Consider the following 23,409-nt stretch of genomic DNA (forward strand, 5'->3'; position numbering starts at 1 on the left):
TTGTTGTACATGATTTAAAGTTGCAGGATACATTAAAGAGAAAGGGAAAGTGCATTGTCAGAGTAAGTGCATAATCGCCTTAAAATCATGACAAAACCTTGCACATTGAAATTCTTCAGCTGTTTGATGGTATTTCAGAAAAAAAAAAGTGACTCACGGTGATTGCACGTAAATTTGAGTTTTTCGAGAGTAGCTGTGTTTGTAGTTGGTGGGAAAACAGAAATCAAACCATTGTAAGTTAACATCAAATGCATGTAGAGTTCATGGAAACTTGCACTGGTCCAACATAAATGAAAGAAACAAGTCAATATGTCAGTTTCCTCAAGTTCCACCTTCACGACTGCCTGCTGTAGTAGCTACCACTTTCCTGCTTTGAAAAGTCACATTTTGTTTCCGGTAAGTCCCAGAGAGACAGCAATGTCATCCCACACCGAACTTGCAGTTACAGGTGTAAGTGTTGAGGTGAACTACATGACAAGGGCTAAACAAACACAAAAAAGAGAGCAAAAGGGAGAAAATAGGGGAAATATTAATTGTTACAAAAATGCATAAGGTTCCCTGTGAAGCAAATGTTTGTAGTTTAGGATGCCTCCAACTTTCCGCCCATTTGCTTACAGTGTTTACAGCACTTGAACTACACACATTAGCAACTGACAACCACAGTTGAGTTATCGAGTTGAGTTTTTATGAAGTTCCTCGACCATGGAATTGACTGTGGGATTTTATTTTCTTGAAAAAGTAAAAGAACAATGTGGCATGTTTTTATTTTATACTTAGAGAACTTACGCCTGAATAATCCTTTCGACAGTGATCATAGATCTGAACGCCCTGACAAAAAGAAGTATCTCTGGATGATCATTCTTTGAATAAAGTCTACTCAACAATGTTCTTTGAAGTATGTAAATCAAATTTGGGATTTTCAGGTACACCCCAAATACATAAATATGTTGCACTTGTCTGTAGAGAGAGAGAGGAAAAAAACAACAACAAGCATGTTTTTGTTTTTCTTTCTCTCTCTATTTTAGAGGTAAAGCAAACATTTTCCATTAGTGCATCAGCAGGGTACCTACTGCTGATAAAATTTTGGTTTCCTTTGCTTCTTGACTCCTCCTTATCTTCTTAGGTTTTGCTTTGACAGGTCCTGCTTCTCCTTCTCCTGCTCCTTATGTGTAGCATTTCAGCCTTTGACGCCTTGCTGGTAGAGTCTTTATCATCTTGTAATTCCTAGTAAATAGGAGAAAAAGAAAAAGAAAAAAAAACACAGAAACATGATTACATATTGTATTGAATTAGAATGATGACGAGGGATGCATTCCCCCTATGTCTTACAATGGATTCATTCTTTCAAAGAAATGATGTTTTCATTTATTTCTAGAAATTGCTTACAATGACTGTATTTGAAGTTCTATGAATAAACTATTCATCACTTTTAGGGTAGCATGAATGAAATTTTTATTTTCTTCAAAATACTGTAAAAGACAATTAAATTACACTTTTTGAAATAATATCTTTCTTGCTCTCAACTTAATGGTTTTTTTTAATTGTCAAGCCACCATAAAAAGAAAAAGAAACTGATGTATTCACACATGCAGTCACATAAACATTTTGGAAAGTATGAAAAAGTGTTTATTTTATCTTCTAACATATATACTGTACCTCAGTCTCCAAAATTGGTTAGGTATCCTCTTGGCATGTTTATCCTCAGAAATTGCAGGTAAGAGAGGGATTCATGTACTTCTGCAGGATCCACAACCAGTTGCCAGCTGCTCCTTTTCTGCTCTTCCTTTTCAACATTGAGACAAGCCTCCAGTATGATGAATTCCTTAGAGATTTCATTTTTATTCAGACCTGTTTAGGGTGACACAAAGGGACAATTATTTTCAGGCATTTATGATAATTACAGTAGACTCTAAATTTACCATTTGGGTAAAAAGGACAACATTTGGGAATGAATCTAGAGTTAACAAACACATATAGTGCTAAACAAATTTATTCAACTATTCACCATTGTTGATCATTGGACAGGCCTGTACATAAGTGCTTCATAAATTCATATTATCATAATCATAATTATTTCAGTCATTTACTGAGGTCTAAGGGCTCGAAAACTTAACTAAATTACACTATGCATTACATATAGTGTACGTTTAGTACAAGTATGTCAATACAATTTGTATACATACATGTGTAACACATGACGCACACAGCATTGTTTCCTACAGTCTGCAATTTTGGATAATTCATGATTGCCCTTGAATGATGTTTTACATTCTGCAATCAAACTGCAAGTACAGTTTGTACACCCTACAGATTGGGGCAGGGTCTTTGATGATTTCAGACTGAGAGTTCATTTTGATATACTTTGTTATGAAATTAAAGGGCAATTAAAGTTAACAGAGAGTATGACATGTACACCGGTACTGTACTGTATACTATATAGCCTTACCAAGTGCTATGCACAGCACGTTTGTGACTTGCTGAGGCAGCAACGACAAGGCTGTGTTTATTATCGACACAGATTAACAAATGACGTACTGCCGGATAATCAAATACTTTGTAGCACTAGTCTGCAGACCTGAGCATGAACATGTTACAGCCTCATACAGTAACAACTTTCAGTTTGGAGTGCATGATCGATCATCACATAAAAACTCGGACAAACATGGATAAAATGTTAATCACCTAGTAACCTACATGTAGAGAGGGTCACTTCAATGCATTGCATTTGTTTTGTGTGTGTGTGTGTGTTTCTAGACTACAATTTCTGTACAAATCTCCAAGAACAACTGATCAATCTAAGTTACCTCAGCTCCACTTAGGCCTTATTGTTAAAAATCTAGAGTGCTATACTCCTGGCTTAGTTAGGTAATTTCCATGAGACTAGACACTACGTCTACTCTAAAAAAAAGTTTGGGAACAGTTTGTTTATATTTTGTCTAGGATCTGGATTCATACTGCTTGTAACTATAGCAATGGATCTCAATTACAGTGTAGGTCTAACTCCAACGGTTAGAGTTCTAATTCCTCTAAGGTTTGATACAAAATAGGTCTAAGCCTACGGTTCTAGCGTTAGACCACAGACTAGGGCAGGAAAGGCTAGCACATATCAGCTACTGACAATCTAGATCCAGTAGGTGCCTAGGCCTAAGTAATAATCGACACTGTATTTCTGTAGCCATCACTAGCTTAACCAGAGTAGGCCTACCGTATGATTTTGAAATCCATGAGCACATTTTGGCAAAAAAAAAAAAAAAAAATGTAGACCCATCTAACGTTAGTACCCTTTACGTTAGCCCCGGAGACCGCGCCGCCAGGCGCGGTCCTGGCGGCTTCCCCGCAGTTTCGCTTTATGTTAGTTCCTAAGTATTCTGTGCGCTTGTGCAAGTGATTGTGAATTCTGTGAACATCGGTGAGCTGCTTATAAGACATCATTTTGTGCATCACAAGCAATGAAATGCATCAAACAGTCGCCGATGATAGTCATTTAGGTTTCATCGACCCATGTAAGTATTCCTAGTAGTTTCTGTTGAAAAATTAAGGAAATATAGCGCCGCAAAGGCACCAGTTTGTTCAACATGAAGATCTTTTATGGGAGCACGGCGCAGCCGCCACACTGCGTGTGGCGGCTGTCGCAGTTACCTTTACGTTAGATCACCGTAAGGGACTAACATTACTATCGTTTAATGTTGTAGAACGGGTCTAAAACTAAGAAGAAGCCTGCTGACTGCGAGTAGTGCTAACGTTAGTGCATGCTACGACTGCTAGTGCTAGACTAATTAACTGTTAGATCTAGTGCTTAGGGTCTAGACAGACTAGTTTAGTTAATCTATATAAGACTTTAATAAGAAAATGTAGATTTCTAGAGATCTTTATCACTATTAATATTTAATATCAGTTACATCTTGATGGGCTAGACTTTCAATTATCAATATCCTTTCCTATCAACGTGTAAAAAATATCTGGATCTGTTTCTGTTCCGGTTCCGTCGGTATTATAGAGGTCTACTCAGAATTAACTGTACTCCACCAACGTTTTGTAACTGTGTGTTAGTATGGTCGTGTGTGCAGGGCAGGAAGAATGTTTCACATTTGAAGCCTCTAGACTAGACTAGACTAGATCTCTAACTGTCGGTTACTCTTTTTCAACGTTATGTCGTTAGACAGAAACCACATCTAACGTAGTATTAGGCGTTATGTGTTTACTGTTACTGTTAGTGTTCACGTCCACGTCAGTCGATCCAGTAGCAGTGCAATACTAAGCCATTATGGTCTAGACTTAGATCTAGGGCCTGTCCAGACCAGGGGCCTAGCCCTAGTAGTTTATACAACGTGTATGTCGATATAATTTATACAATTCGACTGGAACACGTACGTACATCGATCTAGGGCAGACTAGGCCTAGAAGAACCACTTCTAGGCCCACACACGTATTTAGGCCTAGCTAGATATGGGTCTAGTTTATAGCATACTTAGTAGGGCCTAGGCTTAGTATAATTTAAACATTAGATCTATAAACACTTAACAAGTTAGTCCAAGGCTATGCATACAGTACCGGTCTGGTGGTACGCAAACAAAATTTTAACCAACCCACAGACTGTTTAATCTGCCCTCGTTCAAACTCTATACATGGGACTACGTATGGACAAAACGGCTGCAATGGACGCGAGAAGCCCATATACATGGTAGAATTACTCACGATTGCACTCTAAGTCGTTGTAAAACTCCCTCCCCATCTCATCTTTGTCATCATGTTGAGATAGATCAGTAAGCAATTGTGGAATAAAGGAAGCATATCCAGCCAAATCTTGATTAGTACTTCTTCTATCACCTTGCTTCGCTGAAAGTTTTCGATCATCGTCGCAAGCGATTGTCGCAGAATTTTGAACATGTTCAAAGTTCTGCGATGGGGCTGCGATCCCTGCGATATCCCCAAATCGCCGGTTGTCGTATCGCAGACATCCTCACACTGTGCGATTTCTCGTCGTGCGACATCGCAAAGGGTAAATCGCAGTAAAAATCGCACAGTGTGAGTCCGCCCTGAGACGCGCGGTCTTTGGAGTTTTTGTTGTTGTTTATCAAGCGCCTTTCGGCGCACACTAATTTTGCATGCGCGCAAAAGAGGTTTTTGATGCGCGCGTTGTAACAACTCGGACCATTACTGCGAGTAGCCAGAACACGAAGCGCTAGTTTATACAGGCCGCTCCCATAGGACAACACTGTACAATCAGAGGGACAACCATTATAACTCATCCCGCCGTCAAAGCGAAGCCGAGTTATCCCCGAGTCCGAGTTTAGCCTGACCCCGTTCGGGTAAGTTCTGAGACTGAACCTTTTTGGTTAATATTTCGCATTTTCGTCGTTATCCATCGAATATCTTGTAATAACATCGTTATCCTGCACATTTCCTAAGCATACGTTCACATTTGGGAGCGAAATTTGACAACTTTTGCAGGCGTACCAGAACTTTGTTTGGGCTTTAACATCGTCTTCAAACTCTATATTCCTTCATATTTCTGTCAACATGGGGTAAGTTACCACTCAAATATTCGCTACACATACTAAATCCTCCAATTACCAATATATTCCTGGCCGTAAGTTCATTACAAACGGGTATTCCCTACATTCTTCAATGCCTTAAAGAATGTATGAAGTTTGCTGAATGCAAAGTGCAATACAGTAACCGTTTCTATACTAGTAGAGGACCGTAACGAGGTTGGCTCGTTACAGTATATACTGTAGATGATCAGAAATGTTAGTTAAAATATAACCAATTGATAACGTTGGTAAACTGATTCTCGCCGATGTATATACTGCATAGTTTATTGTTATAGAATTGGATATTCTCGTATACTCCGAAGATCAATATTAGAATTGCCCGTCAAAATTTCATCTCTGTTTTCTTAAATATTAATTGAGGCAAATAAAAAACAAATGTGAGTTAGAGGATAATTTATTTTGAAAAAAACGTGCGTAGTAGAAGCGTCCACCTTGTGAACGATGCCACGACACAGATCAACAGCTTCGGGGGAGGGGGGGGGCACGTCCCCCCCCCCCCCCCCCCATCGGCTGGTAAATAAACCCCCAAAACAAAAAACAAAACAAAAAAGACCTCACCAAAATGGTAATTCAAGGGTTAGTAAACTGCTTTTGAAATCGACATGAAAGGACGATCAAGAAATAAGATATTTTTCTAAGATTTCTTTTAACCATGATTAAAGAGGTATATAGTGTGGAACATTGTTCAAAAAGCCTGGAACCGACAAAAGATTGTGATTCAGCGTGATTCCTGGTTGGTTAAGCAGAATGTGCGCAGCGTACTCAGAACATCCGAACGGCACAAAGAGTCTCTGCAACGTTGCGCAATGTGATATAGAATGTACACCTTTGTACCATACGCTTCGTTATCAAAGCTAGATCATTGATTTTAGCAGTGTTGCTTTACATACTAGTCAATCTTAAAATGCCTTGCATTGCCAATAATAAAACTTGACCTGGGCTATTTCCTAACCTTTCCATGTATATAAAACATATACACACACAAACACAAACAATTAGGGGATGCTCTAAAGTGCAGATTTTCAGAGACTCCAACTCTCCTGTTTTCGACGGGAGATCTCCCGCCGAAAGCCCATTTTTGCACAATCTCCCGTTCTCCCGTTTGAGATTTGATTTCTCCCGCCCTGGCTCTGTGTCTCCCGGTGGAAAGGATTTCTTACTTGTTTCTATCGTATGTTGAAAAAATAAGCCTTAGATAGCACCAGAGAACATCTAGAATCCTAGGAACTTTGCGCTTCTCACACATCAACTTGGAGTCTCCCGTTTGCTAGGGGTTTCGGGCGGGAGAATCTCCAGATCAGAAGGTGCTTGGGGTTGGAGTCTCTGGATTTTGGACATCTTTCCCCCTCTTGCTCACTTCGACGCCCCCTCGCTGGTCATACCTCCCCCAATCACGAACATAAACCGACACCCTTGACTACCTGTGGTGGATCAGGGGGGGGGGGGACGCACTATGGGCGCCCCCCCCCCCCTCTTAATTTCCAAAGCGAAAAATATAGCTACAAACAGCAGTTTGGGGACTGTAAAATGTCAAAATCCGCTCGCTCGCATTTAATCGTTATGCCATTCTCCTGATGTTACTGTCAGTAAATTGCCAGCAGTTGCGCCCGCTGAGCCCCTTTAATTTCCAAAGCGTAAAAGTATAAGCTACAAACGGCAGTTTTTGGACTATAAAATGTCAACATTTTCAAGCTCGCTCTCTCCGCTCGCTCGCATTTTATCGTTATGCCATTCTCTTGATGTTACTGCCAGTAATTGCCGGCAGTTGCGCCCGGTGCACTCTCTTAATTTCTAGGACTTAAATTTTAAATCTTTCTTACGACTTAAAATATTTTAAGTCTTTAAGACTTATTTAAGGTGGCTTCGATTAAAAGTTGAGTGTCGAAGCTGTTCGCAATCTAAATCTAACAAGGACTTACAACTTTCAGCCAATCAGATGACATCACCAATTTCCATTGACTCCCATATTAAAATGGGGGTCTACAATTAATAAACAGTTTCTGTTCCATTGCATGACTAGGTCTACTGAGTCTGATGTCACAATAAACAATTACCTTTGGCGTGTGCACTCAACACTCTTACTATCAAGCGTGCATCATGTCACTCATTTTACTGGAATAATCAACTTCAATGCTACTTGCACTCGGCTGCGTACATGTGTATGTAATGTGAATGTGCTACTGATTTGCATTCCATGAAAATACTTCTACTATTATTACTTCCACTCAGTAGTAGGCCTGGACACCTAGGCCTTATGGTTGCCATTTCTGCACTGAATTCAAGACTCTTTCTTGAACTAGTAAGTCTGTTAGTGTTATTGTTGAAGGCGTTGTATGAAACAAATAATGTATGGGATTAACTCGTGCAATGGAACAAGATTTCGCACCTGGATAAAGGTATTCTACTCCAGTCTTTCTCTTTGTAGCATAATCAATGTGGTGATCTGTGTTTGAGTAGAAGGATCTAGACTTAAAAATTCTACAGATCTACACTTCTGGCTGAGATGTATGCATTAAGCATCACATACACCAGTGAGAGAATGTAGTGAAGTTTTACAATATATGAGGCCTTTTTTTATTTTTTACTTTTAATATTTTTTAAGATAAAGGGAATGTAAATTATCTGTTATTTGTATAATTTGTACTCCAAGGAGTACTCTGTCAGGACTATCCCTTCTTGGTGTTTAGATATGCAAGACATCCCTGGTATTTCTAAAAATTGATTTTAATGATAACATCTGAAACAAAAATCAGAGATATCGGTCTCATTTTTTCCTCCAGCATGAAATACAACCCTCGAGACCAATAAGAAATAATTAATTACATAAAAATCTAGAAATGTGGCTATGGCGACCGTTTATACCCCCGAAGCATATTTGTTTTCTTCCTTTTTTTTTGTCAAGCGTTTCTGTTTTTCATTTTCCACTTCCTTATCACTGATATTTCACAGTTTTTGTGTTTATTTTCAGATCAATGCGGACTTTGCCCAGTTGTACCGAGAAAAGTGCAGGAGATGGTGAACAGATGGGGGCCATTTTACGTCAATAGAATCTTGCACTTGCCAAGCGAAACCACCCTTAGTTACAAGACATCGTAAGATGTGAAGACATGGATGGAGACAGTAAGTCCTTCCGCCAATCCTCATAGATCTTGTGGCATTGATTATAATTACTGGAACAATTTCTGTCCAAAGTGTAAGAGTAAAACTTACTCATTTGTTTATGCTTCATTGCTATTACACCTTTCAGGAAAGTGAATGTGTACGAGTTTGCTCTTCATAGACTGATATTGATAATAAGTCGAAAACGTACTGAATGTTAGGGATTGTCAGAGCTGATACAATACGTCATATCTAATATGTTAAAGAGAATGGGTGAAATACTTAAAGTTGAAAAAAAAAATTGTATTGTGTTCCATTCTATAGGAATTTTGTGGAATGTCACTACTTGCAGCGATGCTTCACAGACCCAACATCCCCATGTAGAAGAAAGGGAGAGGACCTCTCATGCTCCCGAGGGATGCCCAGCAGTACATGGTGCAGAACGACTATGTGCCTGTAAGTACAGTATATGCTTAATGTTTATAGACTTGAAATCAGTTTATGATCAAATCATTGAGCTTCCAATTTTGAGAATTATCAATATGCATGTTTCATTGGGCTTTTAAGTACCAGCTCATGTTTAGAGAAGAATATTTGAGCTTCGTATCTTACAAAGCAAGACTCGTGTAGAATCTGCATGTACTCAGTAACAGGTAGAATTTAAAAATCTGAATTTCTCATGCTGTCGTGAGAAATGCAAAGTTTTCTTCTCTGATATATCAGTGTTTTTGAAGCGATTCTTCTCAAACAAACTTTAGAACATTCAGCAATGAGTATTGTGTAGGGGTATCTACCGTGTTTTGACAGTTTTCTTTTAAATTCATTAAATTACGGATTAAAAATGCGTGCTGACTTCTATTGATTTGTAATAATATGTACATCAAATATTTTATGAGTCTGGAACATGTAAATATCAAGTAGGCCCCACCCCGATGATGGCAAAAAGTAATCTGATTTCTGGGAATTTTTTTCAAGGCTTTGAGGTTTACCAGATGAGACAAAATGTTTTAAAATAATATGTTCCGAAATATATCAGAAATATTTACTTGTACATCACAAACTAAAAGTTATGTGATGAATATGTTATTAGTACATTGTATTTAAGATCAATATGTAAAATTATATTTTAATATTTTTTCCCTCCAGAGTGCCCTCTCACTGAGAACTAAACTTCCCTCTATGTGATGCAAAGTTTATTTGATAATAATTGTAGCCTTTGTCATTTGCTCAAACAATTCAAGTGAAATTTAGTTCGAAATATCAGTAGTGCTATACATGTTTAATCTCTTTTCAGGTAGGAACCAATGTTCATGGCATTGCTGATGCAGAGACTCCAAACCCAGCCCCAAGCATCTTCTGATCTGGAGATTCTCCCACCTGAAAGCCCTAGCAAACGGGAAACGCCAAGTTGATCCGCGCGAAACGTATACATCACGAGCGAGAAGCGCGAAGTTCAGTGATGCTAAAGATGCCACCTTCAGCCAGCCCTGCTTAGTCAGATAAGGGAGTGACTAGACGTACATCCAGTATTTTCTCATCCTGGACAAGACCATACTAAGTCCAGGCTGGAGATGACCGGAAGCAAGAATTTGACAGACTCTTTAAAGCCCACTGTGTCTTCATCGTCAAATATGCTTGGGTGCTTGAAGCATTCTTTGATTTTGTGGCGGCATATTCATGTACTGCTACAATCCCAAGTGAGGGCTTCGTTCTGGGCATTAGCCACGAACTTCAAGAACACGTCAGTGTATGATGCTAGTAAGATTTTCCGACATTGTGCCACAAACCCATGCACACAAGAAGCATATCTGACTTGCCCTGATGTGCAGCAAAGTTTTCTTAATTTTCGGTGAATTCTTAAATCAAAGTAACACAGGTAAAATGCTGCAATGTTTCCTTTGAAGATACTATCATGCATAATGTTTGACTCATGGATATTGAGTTATGTTATGTGTGCCTCACTTTTCCATTTATATTGAGCTACAAATCCATGCCCACAAGAAGCATGTCTGTCATGCCCTGGTTGTAGTAAAGTTTCCTTGTAATTTTTTTTTGTGTGTGCATTTTTAAATGAAAATAACACAATAAGGAAAGTTAATGCAGCAATGTTTCCTTTAGAGGTGCTATCATGTATGTGTGTGCCTCACTTTTGCATTTGCATTGCTACGTGAACATTTAAACAATATTTCAAGTTTTTATACATGTCCAGTTTCAATTTATTTATTGTTCATCTTTGGCTTGTTTTCTGTATATTATGTCTGGTTGATGATGAAAAAAAAAAAGTAATGCCAGATCCGCATTGATTTAAATTGAAAGAAGAAAGTTTAAGTTCCCCTGAACACTTTTGTAATTATTCAACGATTACCTAATTTTCATCACTCCCACAGTGTTGTTGAGCCATTGTCCATCACATTTATTGAGCGCTGATTTGTTGCTATTTTCATTATGACATTGTGGCTAAACATGTTAAAATGAAACTCTCTATTTATAAAGAAATAAACTTTGGTTTTCCAGCCAAAGTATGTGCTTGAACCCACGAGGAAGGATAGATTCAGCGCAGATGGGCACCTTAAACAAATTTAGAGCATTTGACTTGAAATTTGGCACACATGACCACTATGGTATATAGATATGGAAACAATGTGGTGAGCAATGCGTTGCCATGGTAACAGCTTTTTTTAAACCAAAAAACATACAAAAATATTGTGGATTCAGCTAACTTCCTTTAGTCTTCGAGCATTTAGCTAGAAATTTGGCGCAAAAGACCACTGTGGTATGTAAATGTGTAAACGTATTCTTTCGTAAGTGTCGATCAATGTGTTGCCATGGTAACGGCATATTTTGAATGAAAATCATACAAAAATATTGTGGATTCAGTTAACTCCCTCACTCTTTGAGTAATTGGCTTGACATTTGACACATGCAACAACTTTAGCATATAGATGTGCAAACTTAATCTTTCATCAATGGTGAACGATGCGTTGCCATGGTAACAGCATCTTTTCACTAAAATGCATACAAAGATATTGTGGATTCATGTAACAACCTCAGTCTTTGAGCATTTAGCTTGAAATTTGGCACACCTGACCACTATGGTACGTACATGTGCAAACTTAACCTTTCGTCATTGTTGATCATTGTGTTGCCATGGTAACAACAATGTAGTTTGAATGAAAATCATACAAAAATATTTTGGATTCAGGTAACTCCCTCAGTCTTTGAGCATTTGGCTTGAAATTTGGCACATGCAACCATTGTAGTTCAGAAATATGCAAACTTCATATTTCATCATTGTTAAACAATGTGTTGCCATGGTAACGGTGCATTTTCAATGAAAATCATACAAACATTTCGATTCTCCTGTCTCTGTTTAGAGCATTTTGGCTTCAAATTTGGCACATGTTACCTCTACATTACCTAGATGTGCAAAAAATCTTTTGTCAGTGTGGAAAATGTGTTGCCATGGTAACAGTATATTTTGCATGAAAATGATACACTAATGTGAATTCAACTAAACCCCTCACCCTTTTAGCATTTAGCTTGAAATTTGGCACATATGACGGCTATGATATAGGGCCTATAGTTGTGCAAACTTCATTTTTTTCTTAATGTCCAACATTGTGTTGCCATGGTTACACAATTTTTAGTAAAAACCATAGAAATCGTCAGTTTATTTATCTTGCTCACTCAGTTTTTGAGCACTTGATTTGAGAGGTGGAACAGTGCATTGCCATGGTAATTTTTTTCTTTATTAAAAAGTAAGAAAAAATAATCCTGGTTGAGCTAATTCCCTCAATTGTGGGTGGGGGTATATTAATCACAATGAGTGATAATTCTAGTTAAAAATTCAGATTGCATCACTTCAACATAGTGCTTTGTTACGAGATATGACATCAAAGTAATTAAGAAACTAGTGGTCCATCTCACTTGAACAGTCTCTTGAGATGGTTCCCTGTCATCAGTTGAGATGGATTCTTAAATATCAATAGATTAAGCAGGAATTTGTATATTCTTTTGTCAAACATTTTGTCTACCAAAATGCAGTATGGAAATGTACTTATGTAAATCCATTTCAGACAATCGATATTCAAGGAATTTTAGAAGTAAGTTTAGAATGTTAATTGTTATTTGAGCTTCTTAATGTTTTAAGGTGAATTTACTTCAGAGTTTACATAGATCTTGCTCCCTATTGTTGTATGTAATACAGTTTGGATTCAATTGTAAATTTTCCCTACGGAATAGTGGAAAAATTAGGGAAGTCTGGTAAGAAATAAGGAAATGTAACACGTTTTCAGAAAACATTTCTTGACTAGTCCGTATGAATATGCAAATACATGCAGGTGAAAAGTGTAAAAATATTTTGAAGGAATGACATCATCAATTCCCTCATTTGGACGTTCATAAAGACTGGACAAGATCTGTTTTCTGGAAATGTGTGAAATTGAAAAGAGGCATATCTTCCTTATTTCGTAGCTGATTTTCATAGTCTTTACACCATTCTGTGTAGGGAAATTTCTTCTCTTTTCTAATTTGATTACACTGATTTTGGCCTTTACTTCCCTCTTGATTAAATTTATACTATGCATCATTCCAAAAAATCAAATAATTCTTTAAATTGCATGCATGGGACGTACAAAGCGTGTAAATCTAAACGTCAACTTAATGGAGGCTGTATTGTTTATTACACAGCATCATTTCTAAAATTTAAGTTATTAGAATTTTTATATAATCTTATATTTGTTCATAGTTTCCATCTTACGACTTAACGATGCTCACCAGGGAAAGAAATACATAAAATGAAAGTGAATCGAGTCGTATGGAGTCATCTTGCAAGATTTAAAAAAAAAGTGAAAAAAAGTAATCTATTTGGCAATGAAGGTTCCAGTCGTCTAGTAACTTGTTTACAGAACACAGTGAAAGAAGCATCAGTAACATGAATGTGAAGATGTGACCATCTGAGACTATTGCAAAATATGCTCTGTTTTCATCATGTCGTATTTCATTTTTTCTGGAGCCTACATGTGTATGACAATCATCTGTATATTTTGTAACTTATCGATGTTTGTGAAAAATGCATCAGTTTGATTTTGTTAAAATAAATAGACCTTTACATGTGAAGAAAGTGCATCAATTGGCTGTCATTTTCAGTAGTCTGAGTTTAAATCCATGATGGATTTATTTGAAATAAATCCAAGGAAGGCTTAAAATAAGTCTTTCGTCGTTTAAATCCAAGCTGGATTTATTTTAAAAACAAGTCTAAGAAAGATTTAAATGTAATCTAATAAGACTTAAAAAATAAATCCTATAGACTTGAAATTTAAGTCGAACATAGACTTAAATTTTTAAATCCTAGCTAAGACTTACTTTTAAGTCCTAAGGTTTTGTCTGTATTTACAGTCCGCTAGGACTTAAAAAAATAAATCCTTAGGACTTAAAAATAAATCCTAGAAATTAAGAGAGGAAAACTTACAATGTTGCTCAATGACTGCTCTGTGGAATGTATCACATTCCGTTATGTATTGTAGTCCCCGTTAAGTTTGCAGACTGACAGCGCACGCACACACACACATACACACGCACGCACAAGCATACACAACCTCAAAATTACTTTTCCACGAGGTGACCCCCCTCCCCCATGTCTTGACCCACGGTAGGCCACTAAGCGTAGGTGTGACTTACTAAGTGCTTGTAATCAGAATGTGGGTAATGGTCTGTATGAAGGCCTGATTTGAGGGAGATCACATTGACCATATACACGATATACCCTGTGTCGAGAATTAGAGTAGTTTATCGACTTGCAAAATTTGAAAAGGTGATAGCCCTAGTAGTTTTGCTTCGTTCGCTTGCTATCAAAATCTTCATGCCACTGCTGAGTACAGAATGTCTTCCGTGGCTGTGGCACAATGGGTCCTACGCCGAGATATGTAATAAAAAAAAAAAGGAAACCTCAAAACACAACAAAGTTTGTGTAAAAAAGAATATCAATCACTGCAGTGGACACTTGTGGGCAAGCAAGTAACGTTGCTTCAGTGGTAAGACATATCTGTCAATCGCTACTGTCCATGTATACTCTGAACCAATGTGCGAGAAATGGGAAAATTAAATTACAAATCACGATCCACCTGCCAAAGTATTTGCTTTTTCTTGTAAAGTACGTGCAAATGAGATTACTTGAGCGATCATTTCCCAATATACACTACCGCTGCACACGCAATTTCTCTCTTTTTTGTTGCATTTTTCCTGATCTAAGAGAGTTATCTTCTGCGCATGTAGTTTCTAGATTTTCAAAACGTAGTATTATTTCCATCCAGCCTGAATATTTTATATTATGAAGGATATGGCAATATGATCAAAGCAGGAAAGCATATTTACAGCAAAAAGTTATCGTGACGCCTTTGACAGAAACAGGTGCATGAATTGATTAACAAGCGATGAATGTCAATGAGTAGTAGGTTCATGGTTATAATCACATAATTATTCGCTTCATTTGACGAAGTTGATCGGAAAATGATAATACAATGTATAGGCTTTCCAGTGAGGATATACAGTTTCAAATATTTTCACAACATTATGCCTCAGATTTATGATTGAACTTTGCACATTGTTTTGGACAGGATTTACTTCTGTTCAATGTGCTTTACCATCAGGTAAAATGTAATTTCATTGAATAAATAAACAAGCGAAATATACGGCCGACATTATGCTAGTGCTCAAAAGAATCTTCAGATTGCTTAGAAAGACGGCGGCATAGAATCCCAATCGCCAAAGGCACAAATGCACCTGCGGAATTCTTTTGTGAATCCTTACAAAACTAGCAGCACCCGTGGAAATCCACGGGTCTGAGGGGTTTTATTTTTTTCTCTCATGTATACGATTTTGCACATTTTTATTGATGAAATAAAAAGAAAAGTTTTCTCATTCTTTCGTCACTTATGCTCTCTTCTACCCATGACCACCATCCCCCCACACACATTTTCGCCCTCGCAGAACAAACAAACAAACAAACATTCAGTGAAAAATCACAAAAAAACGCTTATAAGATTCTCCGAAAGTTCTGCCCACAGATTCTTCCCGTCTGAACGGGGAGATACTATTGACACTATGACTTTGATATTAATTATATTCCTTGCTCTTGCATCCATGCAGGCCCCCGAGGGTCAAGGCATCGCATTTCTTTTTAAATTCCTATTTCTTTTCCCACGCTATGAGAGAAAAATATAATATTTTCGTCTTAAATTGCTCCCTCATTTTGTTTTTAATCACCAAAACTTGGCTTGATATATCATAGAACCATCCGTTTATCTGCTTCAGACTAAACATCATCATTATTATTATCATCATTTTATTATTATTTTCATGCCCCTACTGTTACGTTATTATTGTGATCATAGTCATTAGGCTTTATAAGTATAAGAAACCCGTGGAAATCCACGGGTCTCAGGGCTTCGTATTCTTTCTTTAATATTTCTTCAACCACGTTATGAGAGAAGAAATACACAAAGAATGTTTTCGTCTTCTTTTGCTCCCTCATTTCTGTTTTCATAATCAAAACTTGGGTTGATGGATCTAGAACCGCCTGTTTATCTCATTGATACTGTTTATTGTTTTATTATCATTATAATCATTGATTATAATTATTATTATTATCATTATTATTTTGAGGGAGGGGAGATCATAGTCATTCGGTTTCATTATTATTTTATATAATTCAATGACATGGGGATGACTCAAGGGAATTAAGAAAAAAAGTTAATCGGTCAAGGATAGTGAATATTTTTGTCCGTCATGTCAAGGTTACTCTCAAGGTTACTTATTTCAAATAGCTTCATTATCATTGATATTTCATGATTTAAACATTGCGTCTCTTCCGCCTACTCTTAGTTATGGATCATAGCACCCCTCCCCATTCATTTGCATTGGCCTATTCTCTTATTATCATTATTTCAGTGTATTATTGTTATTGTTATTATCATTCTTATTATTACTAACAATATTATTATTATTTAGGGGAGAGGAGAGAGCAGAGTCATAATATAGGGATGATCAACATAGGGAGGCGGAAATGTTAATTTGTTAAGAATTGTAAAAATCTGTTTCCCCCATTTTTCTGCTCTTGATAAAAAGCCTTTCTGAAGACAGTCCTGCGCAAACTGTCCAAAACTGCCTCACTGCAGTAACATACGTAATCTTGTGCTGAGCAGGACTATTGTTGCTATTGTGCTGAGAGAAATAGAATATTTTCGTCTTCATTTGCTCTCTTTTTTCTTTTTTTTGTATCATCAAACCTTGGTTTGATAGATCATAGAACCACCCGTTTATCTGCTTCAGACACAGGTACATTGTATCATCATTATTGTTATTATTATTGTTATGAATATCACCATTATTATTATTATGATTGTTTTGTTATTACCATTATTATTATTATTATATTATTATATTATTGTTATTATTACTATTATTACATTACGACTATAATCTCCATTAGTGGAGGGGGAGATTATATTATAGTCATTAGGTTTAATAAGTAGGCACCTGTTGGAATCCATGGATCTCAGGGCCTCGTATTTTTTCTTTCACTCTTTTCCCACGTTATGGGAGAAAGAAAATTATTTTTGTCTTCATTTGTTCCCTCTTTTTTATTTTTATCACCAAAACTTGGTTTGATGGACCATAGAACTACCCATTTTATCTCCACTTGGAAATCTTTAAAAAAAAGTGGTCGGCAAAGCGAGGGTTTCCTCTACGTCCGCTTGATCATCTTATGAATATTCATGTTTACAGCAGCTACGGCAGTAAACGAATGGACAGCGGCGCGTGTAATGTGGTATGGAAGGGTACGATCGGCAAGGACAAAATTTAAGTGGATATTTAGCCGTCCTAAACAGTCTGAGTACAATGATAACCGACTTGAGAGTAAACTAAATGACGTACCTGAGCTGCAGAGTATCCTGCAGTTGGTCCATATCACGCGCAGGCAGATAGTGTTTCATGTAACCATTGTCAATACATACACAGGCGCAGGCCACACACTGGCATACCGTATCCACCCGAGAGTACATTGTGTGCGTGCGTGCGTGTCCGCCGAAAGATGTCAGAGATTTCGCTGCACCCATAATCTTTATATCCCACTGTCTCTGCAAGATAAAAGATGCACTATCGAGAAAGTAGGAGTCCAGCGCAGGATTGGTGAATATTAAAACGCTCGGCTCTTTCGTCACGCACAGAAATGCATTATGCATCTAGCTCATTAATTTTTCTTTTTCGTCCTCGACGTCGGCACGGAGGCGGAGAGGGGACGAAACCCGCGCCATTCGATGCAGGATACTCTCCTGCGGCCGACGGCACCGGTCGCAGCTGCCCGGAGCCGACGGCTCGGGAGGAGATAGACAATCCAGCAACGCCGGAATAAAACAGGAAATACATAAGGCCGCGACAACAACAACAACTTCGCGTATTATATGTATAGATTGACAGCTGTTTGAATAGTTACTGCCAGTTGGAACTCTTGTTCTTGAACCTCCTTAATTGGTATCACATAGGGACTACCGCCAATTCGGTCATTCCAACATACCCGCTATATATTGCTCACGAAATTAAAAGACTGTGCGTATACGTAATGACGAGACCATGCGCACGTAATGACAAGACCACGCGTACGTGAGGAAAAGGCCATACGTACGTAATGACGAGACCATACGTATGTAATTCCAAGACCTTACGTACGTAATGACAAAAATCTATTAGACCATACGTACGTAATGACAGAAGCACACGTACGTAATGGTAAGACCACGCGTACGTTATGACAGTAACATGCGTACGTTATGACAGTAGCATGCGTACGCTAAGAATTTCATAGAACTATAATGACAAATGTCCATGCGTACGTTATAACAGAACCATACGTACGTCACGAAACAACCACGCGTACGTTATGACAGTAACATGCGTACGTTATGACAGTAGCATGCGTACGCTAAGAATTTCATAGAACTATAACGTACGCATGGACATTTGCTATTATTTTTCTATGAAATTCTTAACGTACGCATGCTTCTGTCATTACGTATACGCGTGGTCTTGCCATTACATACGCATGGATTCGGAAAAAATGGCACACTCTAAGACAGAACCAAGCGTATGTAATGAATGAACAATGCGTACGTAATTACAGAGCCACGCGTACGTTATGACGGAACCATGCGTACGTAATGACTCGACGATACGTACGTAGTGCATAACATATTTTCTGTAGCTATTACGATCTCGCACAACCAGTGAGAAAGTATTTACTATGAGTTAACATATCAGTTCTGTTTATATAGTTCAATTTAGAATCGGCCTTTATTCTGTTGTCTACATTGAATGTATTTCAATGAAAGAGAGTATTCTTTTTTTTTTTTTTTTCAAGAACAATAAGACGCACAATCAATTCAAAAGAGTAAAATTATATACAGTAGTCTGATGACAGAATGCAAAGTTGTGTTGATTTTAACACTTCAGGATAGAGGAATTAAACGGTGATCTGATTTATGCTAGAACGATTTTGGCGGGATTGGAATGCAGGAAGCTGTCGTTGTAAGTAGGCTTATGACTTCAAGAGACCAAAGTCTGAAGAAAAGAGTTTTAGAAAGATCATATGAAACTGAAAGTACAGAGCAAACGAGAAAACCATGTAATTCAATATTCTGGAGTTGCATTGTGTTGATAAAAATAGACTGTCAAGTATAAAGGGGTGGAGTGAGAGCTGTGAGTCCTATGTGTGAACTTAGCAAGAAGACGGTACGATATGCCTTAAACTGTAGGCGTGGATTTTGTTGAATGATTTGATGTTGGTTACATCCATGAATAGTGATCCAAAATATCAAATGCATAAAGTATTTCGTGAATGACATAATTAGATGTTTACTGATCTTTAGAGTTTGATATGATTTTTCATGGGAGCTTGGAAAGAAAAGCAAAGGTGTTGGGCATAATTTAATTCGTTTCGTCAGTGATTTCTATTAACTGCAAGGTCCGTGGTATGAGATAGAACTATGGAAGAGGAGTTGCTTCGGATTATTGAAATGAAAATCTTTGCAATGACGTGTGGGATAGGAGGTTGATATTGCAGTTGGGGATGAATGTATCGTGGAAGAAATGAGGTAATTATGTTGATGTGCTTTAACATAACAGACTGGTAGGTACGGAGGTCACGTACTCTCATACTTCTATAGTTGTTTTTAATAAAGGAGAGGTAAATAGTTAGAATACACATTCGAATGTCCTTTCCTGTAAGAGAAATAACGCATCAATTTTGGATTTATTACAGTTACTCCATAGAGTAGGCTATTACAGAAGTTGAGCCATGGTGAAACAAGATAGTTACTTAATGGGTTGAAAAGCAAAAATATTTTCGCGGCATGATATTGTCGCGACTTGGAGCCGACGGCATTTTTTCGTGGCATAAAATGTTCGCGAATCGCCACTGGCATTCAATGCATATGGTATAGTAGACAGAAACTGTCGCGTGCATTTAAATCTCGCCAACCTGGACTCGCGAAATTCTCGATTTGACAATGCACACAAACATTTCTGGTGTTCTAGGATAAATAAATTATCAGAACTTTTTTCTTGGGGAGGGGTCAATATAATAGAGTGTTTCAATTGCAATTGATACTGTTTCTACATTAACGTACAAATAGGCGCCGAATTAATCAGTGTTTAGTAGTAGCCATGATAAGAAATGATTAAAGGCATACATATCAAGGCGGGATACAAATCTACGACCTCCTGCGATCTCCTGATCGTCGGCCAGGTGTCCTATATCCACTAGACCACCGGGCCTCGCCCGGCAGCCAGTGCTGGTTCTAATATCATACCAAGAGTGCCCACTATGCTCTGAAACTGTGACTACAAAAAGGAAAACCACTGCATCTCTCTCCTACTGCCGAATCTCGTCCTGAAAATTGAATTTAGAGTTTTGTTGGTATAGATTCAGGGAACGCCAACACCTCGGACTCGGATTGTGACGAAATCCGAGATGAATAATGAAATTGTTTGCCAATATTATAGAAGAGTCTCCCCGATTCGAAAGCAATCTCACTATGCAACTATTGGAATTTTAAGATAAACTTGACAATTTGTAAAAATTGCACTTTTCAGAAAACATTGGCCTTTCTATCACTCTGTATTGTTGTTCGCTGCAAGTACTACCAGAGTTCTTGTGATACTGTTCATATACTATTGAACTAGATCTAAACACAGTAACAAAATATCTCTTAATATGCAGCTTTCATATCCGTATCTTCTCTATTCAAGAGTGAGTTCCGTACACAGCTACAATCTATCTCGGTGTCACTCTGTTTGACTTAACATAGGCTAAGTGTACATAATACGATCATTGTCCTTGTGTTTGTTCCTGCATTCATCGCTTTCACCAAAATGGGGCAGACGACAAGGGAGAAGATGTCATTAACCATTAACGGATGCTTTTCATACAGCTGTAGCTCTCTTTTCAACAGACCCCCTATTGCAGTAATGCTGACTTTGCCTCTGAATACAATATTCCAAACATCTTGTCTAAGGTTTATAACTGCATGCTTGAATTCATTTACTTCTTTTTCCATGAATCCAATTAACAACAATTTCAGTTTTCACTATTAATTGCCACACCCCTAAGGCAAGGCTCGACACTAACGGTGGCCCGGGGCCAGACAAAATGCACTTCAGGTCACCAAAATTTCAGAAATGAAGATTTTGGTGGCCCATTACTAATCGGGCCACCAAAAAAAAAAGTCGGATGTTTGCCTTTACTTTTGGAAATAGACAGCGGTAACAATCGGATCCGTATAAGATGCTAAAATTAATGTCAGGTGTTGCTTTTAATTTTGAAATTAATAACGGTAATATTCGACTCCGTATGATACTAAAATAACTGTCGGATGTTTGCTTTTACTTTTGTAAATGAATAACGGTAAGATTCAGCTCTGTACGGTCCTAAAATCAATGTCAGATATTTGATTTTGCGTTCGGAAATGAATAAGGATAACATTCGGCTCCGGAAGATGCTGAAATAAATGTCGAATGTTTGACTTGACGTTCGGAAATGAATACTAATAATATTCAACTCCGTACGATGATGAAATAAATCCCGGATGTTTGCTTTTAAGTTGGGAAGTAAATACCAATAACATTTAGTTCCGGAAGATGCTAAAATAAATGTCGAATATTTGCTTTGACGTTCGGAAATGAATAACAATAATATTCAACTCCGTACGATGATAGAATAAATGTCTAATGTTTGCTTTAATGTTTGAATGTAAATAGCAATAACAATCAGCTCCGGAAGATGCTAAAATAAATGTCGAATGATCCCTTTGACATTCGGAAATGAATAACAATAATATTCAACTCCGTACAATGATTAAATAAATGTCGGATATTTGCTTTTTCTTTCGAAAGTAAATAGCAATAACATTCGGCTCCGGAAGATGCTAAATTGAATGTCAGATGATTGCTTTTACGTTCGGAAGTGAATAGCAGTAATATTCTGCTCCATACGATGCTAAAATAAATGTCGGATATTTGCTATTTCATTTCGCAATGAATAACAGTAACATTCAGCTGCGTTTGATGGTAAAGTAAATGTCTGATGTCTGCCTTGACCCTAAAAAAATCAAAAAGAGTAACATTCGGCTCCGTACGATACCGAAGTAATTGTCAGATGATTCATACACTTTCGGAAGTGGACAGCAATAACATTCGGCTCCGTACGGTAATGGAATCAATGTCCGATGTTTGCTTTTATAAATTTGGAAATGAATAACGGTAATATTCTGCTCCGTACTCTCTAAAAAAAATCGAGTGAAAATTTTCACTCTAAAAAGAGTGAATACAAAAAAGAGTGAATTTCGAGTGAAATTGGAGTGAATTTTGAGTGAAAATGCTCATTTTCACTCATTTTCGAGTGACGTCAGGGATCACTCGAAGATTTTGGAGTGATCCCTGACGTCACTCCAAAATGAGTGAAAATAAGCATTTTCACTCAAAATTCACTCCAATTTCACACGAAATTCACTCTTTTTTGTATTCACTCTCTTTAGAGTGAAAATTTTCACTCGATTTTTTTTTAGAGAGTACGATGCTAAAATAAATAACAGACTGTTGCTTTTACATTTGGAAATGATTAACGGTATCAATCGGCTCAGTTGGATGTTGAAATAAATAGCGGATGTTTCCTTTCACGTTCGGAAATGAATAAGTGTAACACCCCTAAAAGGGTATAGGGGCTAGAATGATGAAAGAATGAGGAGAAACAAGTCGTTGGTTGTGGTAGCAGCATCTATGCATGGAATGGCACATTTATTGCTCTCATAAAAGTCACAATCAGACAATTAAGTATTGACAAACACTGCAGAGCAATCAATGTGTAACAAAACAATAATAATCAGTTCTCAGTTTAACACATAAATACACACGAGCTCGATGTAACTGTGTCCAAATCTGTCATAAACAGTGTTTCCACTTAATACATGAGCTGCATACTGACACTCGTAACCAATAATCAGTAGGATATCTGAACGTCAATGACTGTAATTCTAACAAACTATTGTCTGATTTCATTCTCCTTCTCTTTTCATCAATGATATGTTCATAATATATTCTAATATCTTCTTTATACAAGTAACTAGTGATTCCCGCCTGTGCTGAATTCTCATTACAATACAAGTCTCACATCTGTTCAAATCTTTCTTCCGAATAATATCAATTC

General features: G+C 37.5%; 1 long non-coding RNA gene across 1 annotated transcript; it reads right to left on the minus strand.

Annotated features, from left to right (window-relative positions):
- Positions 1-368: 368 nt before the first annotated feature.
- On the minus strand, positions 369-4,850 carry LOC139724949 (uncharacterized). The gene is made up of 4 exons (XR_011710500.1): positions 4,696-4,850; positions 1,657-1,848; positions 1,071-1,224; positions 369-481 (listed from the first exon to the last, which is right to left on the minus strand). It is a non-coding gene; the product is annotated as an uncharacterized lncRNA (long non-coding RNA).
- Between the last annotated feature and the right edge of the window lie 18,559 nt (positions 4,851-23,409).

Source organism: Diadema antillarum, unplaced genomic scaffold, assembly GCF_040938485.1.
Source record: "Diadema antillarum isolate AM-2024a unplaced genomic scaffold, OU_Dant_1.0 seq00000007_RagTag, whole genome shotgun sequence".
NCBI lineage: Eukaryota > Metazoa > Echinodermata > Echinoidea > Diadematoida > Diadematidae > Diadema > Diadema antillarum.